This window comes from Hordeum vulgare, chromosome 2H, assembly GCF_904849725.1.
Source record: "Hordeum vulgare subsp. vulgare chromosome 2H, MorexV3_pseudomolecules_assembly, whole genome shotgun sequence".
NCBI lineage: Eukaryota > Viridiplantae > Streptophyta > Magnoliopsida > Poales > Poaceae > Hordeum > Hordeum vulgare.
The window spans coordinates 247,686,971-247,694,576 of record NC_058519.1 but is presented as its reverse complement, the minus strand read 5'-3'; positions in this window follow the sequence as shown (position 1 = coordinate 247,694,576).

Below are 7,606 nucleotides of genomic sequence, written 5' to 3'. Positions count from 1 at the left end.
TCCAGTGGGGCAGATTCTTCAGTTTCCTTGAGGCGTTTTGCCTCAATCTTTTCTTCTGCTGAGGAAGCTTTTCTCTTCTTCGCTTCCTTCTCAGCAGCCCTTGTCTTTTTCGCGTCTGATGCAAACGGGATTAACTTATTCACCTTTGAAGTTTTTGGTGAAGGTGTTTTCTTAATGGATTCTTCAGCTGGTAGTGAGGAACCAGCTGGAACATAGTCATCAGCCTGCTTTGATGAAGTAGCTGGAACGGTAGCAGTTTCATCAGGGTTTGCAGATTCATCAGGAGCGGTCTCAGTGATGATTTCTTCAATGGTCGGTTCATCAGCACGGCGCTCTTGGTGTTGTTCCTCAGCTTGAGGAATTTCCTCCTCAACAGGAGATGCATCTTTTGGCTGTTAAACCAGGGGCTGAGGAGTTGGTGCTGGTGGGGGGTGACGTCTGTTGTAGTCATCAACAGCACTAGTGGATAGCTTGATGAAATTGCTTTTGATGCTTGTTCGATCTGACAGTTTCTCACATTTGTCAGTCAAGACTTGCAGTTCTGCCTGGCTGGACACCAATGCTTCAGGCGTCAGTTTGAGAACATTTTGCCTGAGGAATTTCTCCTTTCTGGCCTTTGCAATCTTTTCCTGCTTGGCCTTCTGTTCCTTCCACTTGGCTTCGTTTATGAAAGTAGCCACCATGTGGCTGACACCAGGAGGAAGTTTCAAATCATCAATGGGTGTGTTTGGGTCTTCATACCACACATTGATGAAATCGAGGAGGACCTTGGGGTCCATCGCCAGAGGAATAGCACTGCCTGATGCTTGTGCTACACTTTCTTGTTTGTTCCTGATGATGGCTTCCATAGTTTCATCATCATATTCTTCACTTCCCTCTGATGCAGACGGGACTGTGATGATTTTGCTTGGGCTGGGCAGAGGTGCAGGTTCAGTAGTAGCCAAAGTCTTCACATGGGGAGTTGAAGACTTTGTCTCCGAGCTAGTTGCAGCTGGGAGTGAGGAGCTGGAGCTGGCAGTCGTAGTCTTCACGACTTTCTTCTGTACTGGCTTTGGAGGTGGAGCTGAGGACTTTGGTGTGGATGCGATTGGTGCTGAGGGTTTTGGCGCTGATGGTTTTGGTGTGGACGGTTTTGGATCCGAGGGTTTTGGAGCTGAGGGTTTGGTGACTGAAGCCTGTGCAAACTTTTCTTGGGGTTTTGAATCTTTTGCCTTTGCTGGCATAGACTTTGGTTGAGGAATCTCGGAGCCTGAGGTTTCTGCTGCTGAGGAATGAGCAGCACCGGAGGCAGCAGCTGAAGAGTCATGAAATTTCTTCACTACTGTTTCTGCTTGCTTCTTGAGCTTGGCCAGATGCCTTTCTTTTTCCTCTGGGTAGTCATCAAGTGTCATGAGACTTGAGGGATGAGCAACTTGATGATCCTCAAGTGGGGCCCTTTTTCCAGGAGCCTTCAAGGCAAATTTCTTCGCATACTTTGGAGTCACAAACCTGTACTCCTTCCACTCCTTTGCCCATCTGCGTTCAATTTTCTGCAGCCTAATCTTTCTTTTAGGCATTGTCTCAGGTTCATCATCAGGCGTGCACTAGTCCAGGTATATGTCATCAGGAATGTCCACAGCTGTGTTCTGCTCCAGTTTCTTTCCTCCCCTCTGTTTCCTTTCTTCCTCCATTTTCTTCAGACGAGGAACTATCTGAGGATTTTGAACTCTTGAGGATTCTGATGAGCCTTGAAGAGTTTCTTCCAGAAACGCTGCAAATGAGTTAATGTGATGAGAACCGAGAGATTCATCAGCTGACATGTGTGTACCCGTGAACAGAGTATAGTTGCGAGGAATTTGGAGAGGTCATATGCGTTCTCAAATTTGAAGAAAAAGGAAAAGTTTGACAGTTTGAGGAATATAACCAGTGGTTGAGGAATTTGCTTAAGCATTCTGTTCTTGGGTTCCAGAGTTGTACAGATCCGAAAATTCGCACAATTGAGGAATCTCGTGAAAATCATAGATGCTTAGCTAGTTCATCAATGATTGTGGTGATGGATAGTGTTTGAGGAATCATGTGCGCATCGTATCTTGAGGAAAAACAGATTTCACATTGGAGAGGTAAAATTTTAGATCTAATATGTTGTAAAAATGGGATATATTTACCCTGGAAGGTGCGAACGAAGAACACAAAAAGGTGGCGTTGAAGAGGCTCTTCGGTCAAGTGTCCAATGCACCCTAACTTGGCAGCAGAGGACGTCTACGGCGGCGGCAGACGTAGATGTTCCGTCTCCGGTGTGATCCTGGCGGCGAGAAGGTTGAGGCAGTGAAGCTCTTCCTTGCCTGCGACAAGACTACCAGCGGTGGCGCTAGGGTTCGGTGTGCTGTGGCAGGAGAGCGATGAGGCGAAGAAGATGATACCGAGGGGGTTAAGGACATATTTATAGCCCGAAAGTTACTGTTTGGCGCGAAAGTTTCGGACCGAATAGCCCTTGCCTCTTCGTCTCCGCAGGACACGTGTAGCTCCCGTACGATGTGGTGGAGATAGTGGAGATCGTGGCTATCCAATCGTGGGAAGTGGGGGTTCAGTTACTGTTCCTTTGAAGAAAACAATTTTTCGAAGATTTGAGGATTTTCGTTACAAAATCATCAGCTGGCAAGGATGCAGTGAGGATTTTGAACAAAGTTTCAAGTAGAGCGCATATGAAGAATTGAATAGACTGGATAAGTATAGCATAGAGGGAAAATAGGGTCCGATCACATTCACTTAGCAGAAACATCAACTTGAAGAAATAGCAATAAGTGAATGTTGTTGAGGACTAGAAGTCACAGTCTACCTAGGCAAATGAAAGTCATCAAGTGTTTTTGAAGATTTTGCAATAGATCATCACAATGAAGAACAACTGTTTTGAAGAAAAATGCATTGTGAGGAATTTGATCATTTGAAGAAAATCAACTTGAGAAATTTCACATTGGGCGGTGGCGTTGCCCACCATATAAGAATGTTGATTACAGACGCCACGTACAATTGTCGTAGGGCCCTGAGAATCAATTTCTTCGTTAATTTCTTCACATTCAGAGTGACTTTCTTCATCGTTTGAAGAAAATCGTTTCATCATGTGTTGCACATCTAAGTCATCAACTTTGCATAAGTGTTAGGATGTGTGCATGTTTTTACAAAACATTTGAAGACTCTAAGATATTTAGCTCACACCGCAACTTGCAAAACCTTTTCTCATCCAAGGGCTTAGTGAAGATATCAGCCAGTTGATCATCAGTCTTCACATGGTCGGTGAGGATATTGCCCTTGAGGACATGATCCCTAAGAAAATGATGACGCATCTGGATGTGCTTGGTCTTCGAGTGTTGTACTGGGTTATAGGCAATCTTGATAGCACTCTCATTGTCACAGTAGAGAGGCACATTCTTCATGTTGATGTCGTAGTCCTTGAGGGTTTGCTTCATCCATAGTAATTGAGCACAACAAGAACCAGCAGCAATGTACTCAGCTTCGGCAGTGGAGAGTGATACGAAGTTATGCTTCTTTGAGGACCAACAAACCAGTGATCTTCCGAGGAAATGGCATGTGCCAGAAGTTGATTTGCGATCCACACGGTCACCAGCATAGTCTGAATCAGAATAGCCTACCAGTTGAAGATTGGAGCCCTTGGGATATCATAATCCTAGTGTTGGTGTGTGATCTAAGTATCGAAGAATATGTTTCACAACCTTATGGTGTGATTCCTTCGGTTTTGCTTGAAAACGTGCACACATGCAAACACTAAGCATTATGTCCGGCCTAGATGCACATAGATACAATAAAGAACCAATCATAGAACGGTATACCTGCTGATCGAAATCTTTACCATTTTCATCAGTGCCGAGGTGACCGTTGGTAGGCATTGGAGTCTTGGCACCTTTGTATTCATGCATGTCGAATTTCCTCAGAACATCCTTGAGGTATTTCTCCTGTGATATGAAGATTCCATTGTTTTGTTGACGAATATGAAGACCTAAGAAGAATTTCAGCTCCCCCATCATAGACATCTGATATTCTTCACTCATCATATAGGCAAATTCATCACTGTATCTTTTGTCAGTACAGCCAAATATGATATCATCAACATAAATTTGACATACAAACAGTTCATTATCATAAGATTTTGTGAACAGAGTTGGATCGAGTGAACCAGGTTTGAAGCCTTTCTTCCTGAGGAATTCCTTCAATGTATCATACCATGCCCGAGGGGCTTGCTTGAGGCCATACAGAGCCTTTTTGAGTCTGAAGACTTTGTCTGGATTCTTTGGATCCTCAAAACCTGGGGGCTGAGCAACATATACTTCTTCCTCAAGCTTACCATTGAGGAATGCACTTTTCACATCCATTTGATATAAGATGATGTTATGATGATTAGCATAAGCAAGTAGAATTCGAATAGCTTCAAGTCTAGCAACAGGTGCAAAAGTTTCATCGAAATCTATTCCTTCAACCTGGGTGTAGCCTTGGGCTACAAGTCGTGCCTTGTTCCTCACCACTTGACCGTCCTCATCTTGCTTGTTTCGGAAAATCCACTTGGTGCCGATGATGTTATGCTTGCGAGGATCGGGTCGTTTGACGAGCTCCCGTACGTCATTCAGCTTGAATTGAAGAAGTTCGTCTTGCATGGCTTGGATCCACTCTGGTTCCAGAAAAGCCTCAGCTACTTTTGAGGGTTCTGTGATAGATACAAAAGAGAAATGCCCACAAAAGTTAACTAAGTGTGAAGCTTTTGAGCGAGTGAGAGGACCTGGCGCGTTGATGTCGTTGAGGATTTTGTCAAGTTCTACTTCATTTGCAATCCTCGGATGTGCTGGTTGAGGATTTTGCCTGGGCTGAGGAAGTGGTGTTGTTGCAATTTCCTCAGGAACATCTTCTTGTCTTTCATCAGCGATGGGGATTGTTTCTTCACCAATTTCCTCAGTGGGAACAATGTCTTCAGTAGGTTTAAGATTTATTGCTTCCTCAGGAGACAGCTTATCTGGATCAGAAGGCAATTGCTCTCTTTGCGAGCCATTAGTTTCATCGAACCGCACATCTAAAGTCTCAACAACTTTGTTGTGATAGTTGTTGAAGACTCTGTAGGTGTGCGAGTCCTTTCCGTAACCGAGCATAAAACCTTCATGTGCCTTAGGTGCAAATTTTGAGCTATGATGAGGATCTCTAATCCAGCATTTTGCACCGAAGACTTTGAAATAACTTACATTGGGTTTCTTGTCAGTGAGGAGTTCATATGAGGTTTTCTTGAGGAATTTGTGAAGATATACCCTGTTGATGCTATGACATGCAGTGTTGATTGCTTCAGGCCAGAAGCGACGAGGAGTCTGATATTCTTCAAGCATAGTTCTTGCCATTTCAACCAGAGTCCTGTTCTTTCTTTTGACGACACCATTCTGCTGAGGAGTATAAGGAGCAGACAATTCGTGAGTAATACCAAGTTCATCAAGATAATCATCAAGACCAGTGTTTTTGAACTCGGTTCCATTATCACTCCTAATATGTTTGATCTTGATGCCGAAGTTCGTCGAGGCCCTTGAAGAAAATCGTTTGAAGATTTCCTGCACTTCGGTTTTATACACTATGATATGCACCCAGGTGTATCTGGAATAATCATCAACTATGACAAAGCCATATAGAGATGCTGCATTGGTTAGTGTTGCATAGTGAGTAGGTCCAAATAAATCCATATGAAGCAATTCGAATGGACGTGTAGGGGTCATGATGGTTTTGGAGGGATGCTTGTATCTGGTCATTTTCCTAGATTCACAAGCACCACATAGATGATCCTTGAGGAATTTGACTGATTCGATGCCAATGACATGCTTCTTCTTTGCAAGTGTGTGCAAATTCCTCATGCCTGCATGACCTAGTCTTCGGTGCCACAGCCATCCTTCTGAGGTTTTTGCTAATAAGCAAGTGGCTGGTTGAGGACCTGTAGAGAAGTCAACAATGTACAAATCCCCTCTTCTTACACCTTCAAAGACTTTGGATCTGTCAGATTCCATGATAACTACACATCTATATCTACCAAATATGACAATCATATCAATATCACAAAGCATAGAGAAAACATGAGGTTAAAACCAAGGGATTTAACAAGCATCACTTTGTCCATATGCCTATCCTTGGAAATAGCTACTTTGCCAAGTCCCAATACCTTGCTTTTACCTTTATCAACATATGTGATTTGCTTCGGAGGTGATGGAGTTAGTGGCATATTCATCAGTAGGCTTTTATCACCAGTCATGTGATGTGTGCAGCCACTATCGAGAACCCACTCAGTATTTTTGGGTTTGTCATCCTGCAGATGAATTGGTACAGCTTACCATCTCATATGCTTCAAGTTTGAAGAATATGATACTAATTTCATCAGTTCAGTGATTTTATCATAACAGAAATGTAAGGACGTGTGAAATATTTCTATTTCATCAATCATTAGCTTGCGTCCTGTCAAGAATTTCCTCAGGTCTCCAGCAAATTCTTCAGATGATGATTTTCATCTAGAGACCTGACCTGCAGAAGTGATTAGTTTGATTTCTTCACCACCAACATATGAAGGGGTGGCAAAGCGTTCATCATCCTGCGAGCACCATATGAGAAAGGTGGCATTGAAGCTAATGCACTTCTCTTAACAGTAGGGGGGTTAAAGTACTCATAGGAGTATGCAGAGAACTGGTTTGAGGATTTATGAACATAATGATTTGAAGAATAGCGCTCATAATCATATTCCTTGTAGTTTCCCTGCATGTTAGACGCATAAGCACGGGTATGAGCATAGTTTTGACCAGTTGAGGATTTTGATCCTCTTGAAGACTTTGGTCCTCCTGAGGAATTTGATCTGGGGTTCAGATTCTTGAGAGTTGATGTCATGAGGACATTCACTTGAAGATTTTCAAGACAACTTTTGGGAACCCAGATTTTCCTCAAAGGAGGGCCATTCCTGCAGTTAGTTCCAACATATCGAGCAAATACTTCACCAGATTGATTTTTGAACAGTTTATAGTTAGAATCAAATGACTCATCAAAGGAATAGGATAATTCACATGAGAAGCCCGTTAGATTAGATGGATCAAAAGGAGGCCCAGTAGCAGCAACCCATGAGGTTTTGGGATACTGCTCAGGTTTCCAATAAGATCCATCAGCATTAAGTTTCCTCTCAAAGGCAATTCCTTCTTTCCTCAGGTTCCTGTTCAAGATCTGCTTTTTGAGCACATCACAAAGGATTTGATGTCCTTTGAGGCTTTTGTACATGCCTGTCAAGTACAATTCCTTCAACCCTGCATTTTCATCAGTGACATTTGTGTTTTCCTCAAGTGAGGAAATAGACACAACAGGTGTAGTTGAAGAATTTGTAGCAGTGGTAGCATTTGAAGATTCTGGTGAAGAATTAGGAGTTTCACGGTCAATGCATTTAAGACATGGAGGAATAAATTCAACTTGACTAGCGCTGATCTGTTGAGCTAGTAATGAATCATTTTCCGTACGAAGATTATCATAAGACATCCTCAGCTTCTCAAGATCAAGCTTCCTTTGAAGAAATTCGTAGGAAAGCTTCTCATGATCAGTGAGGAGTGTATCATAACGATCCTGA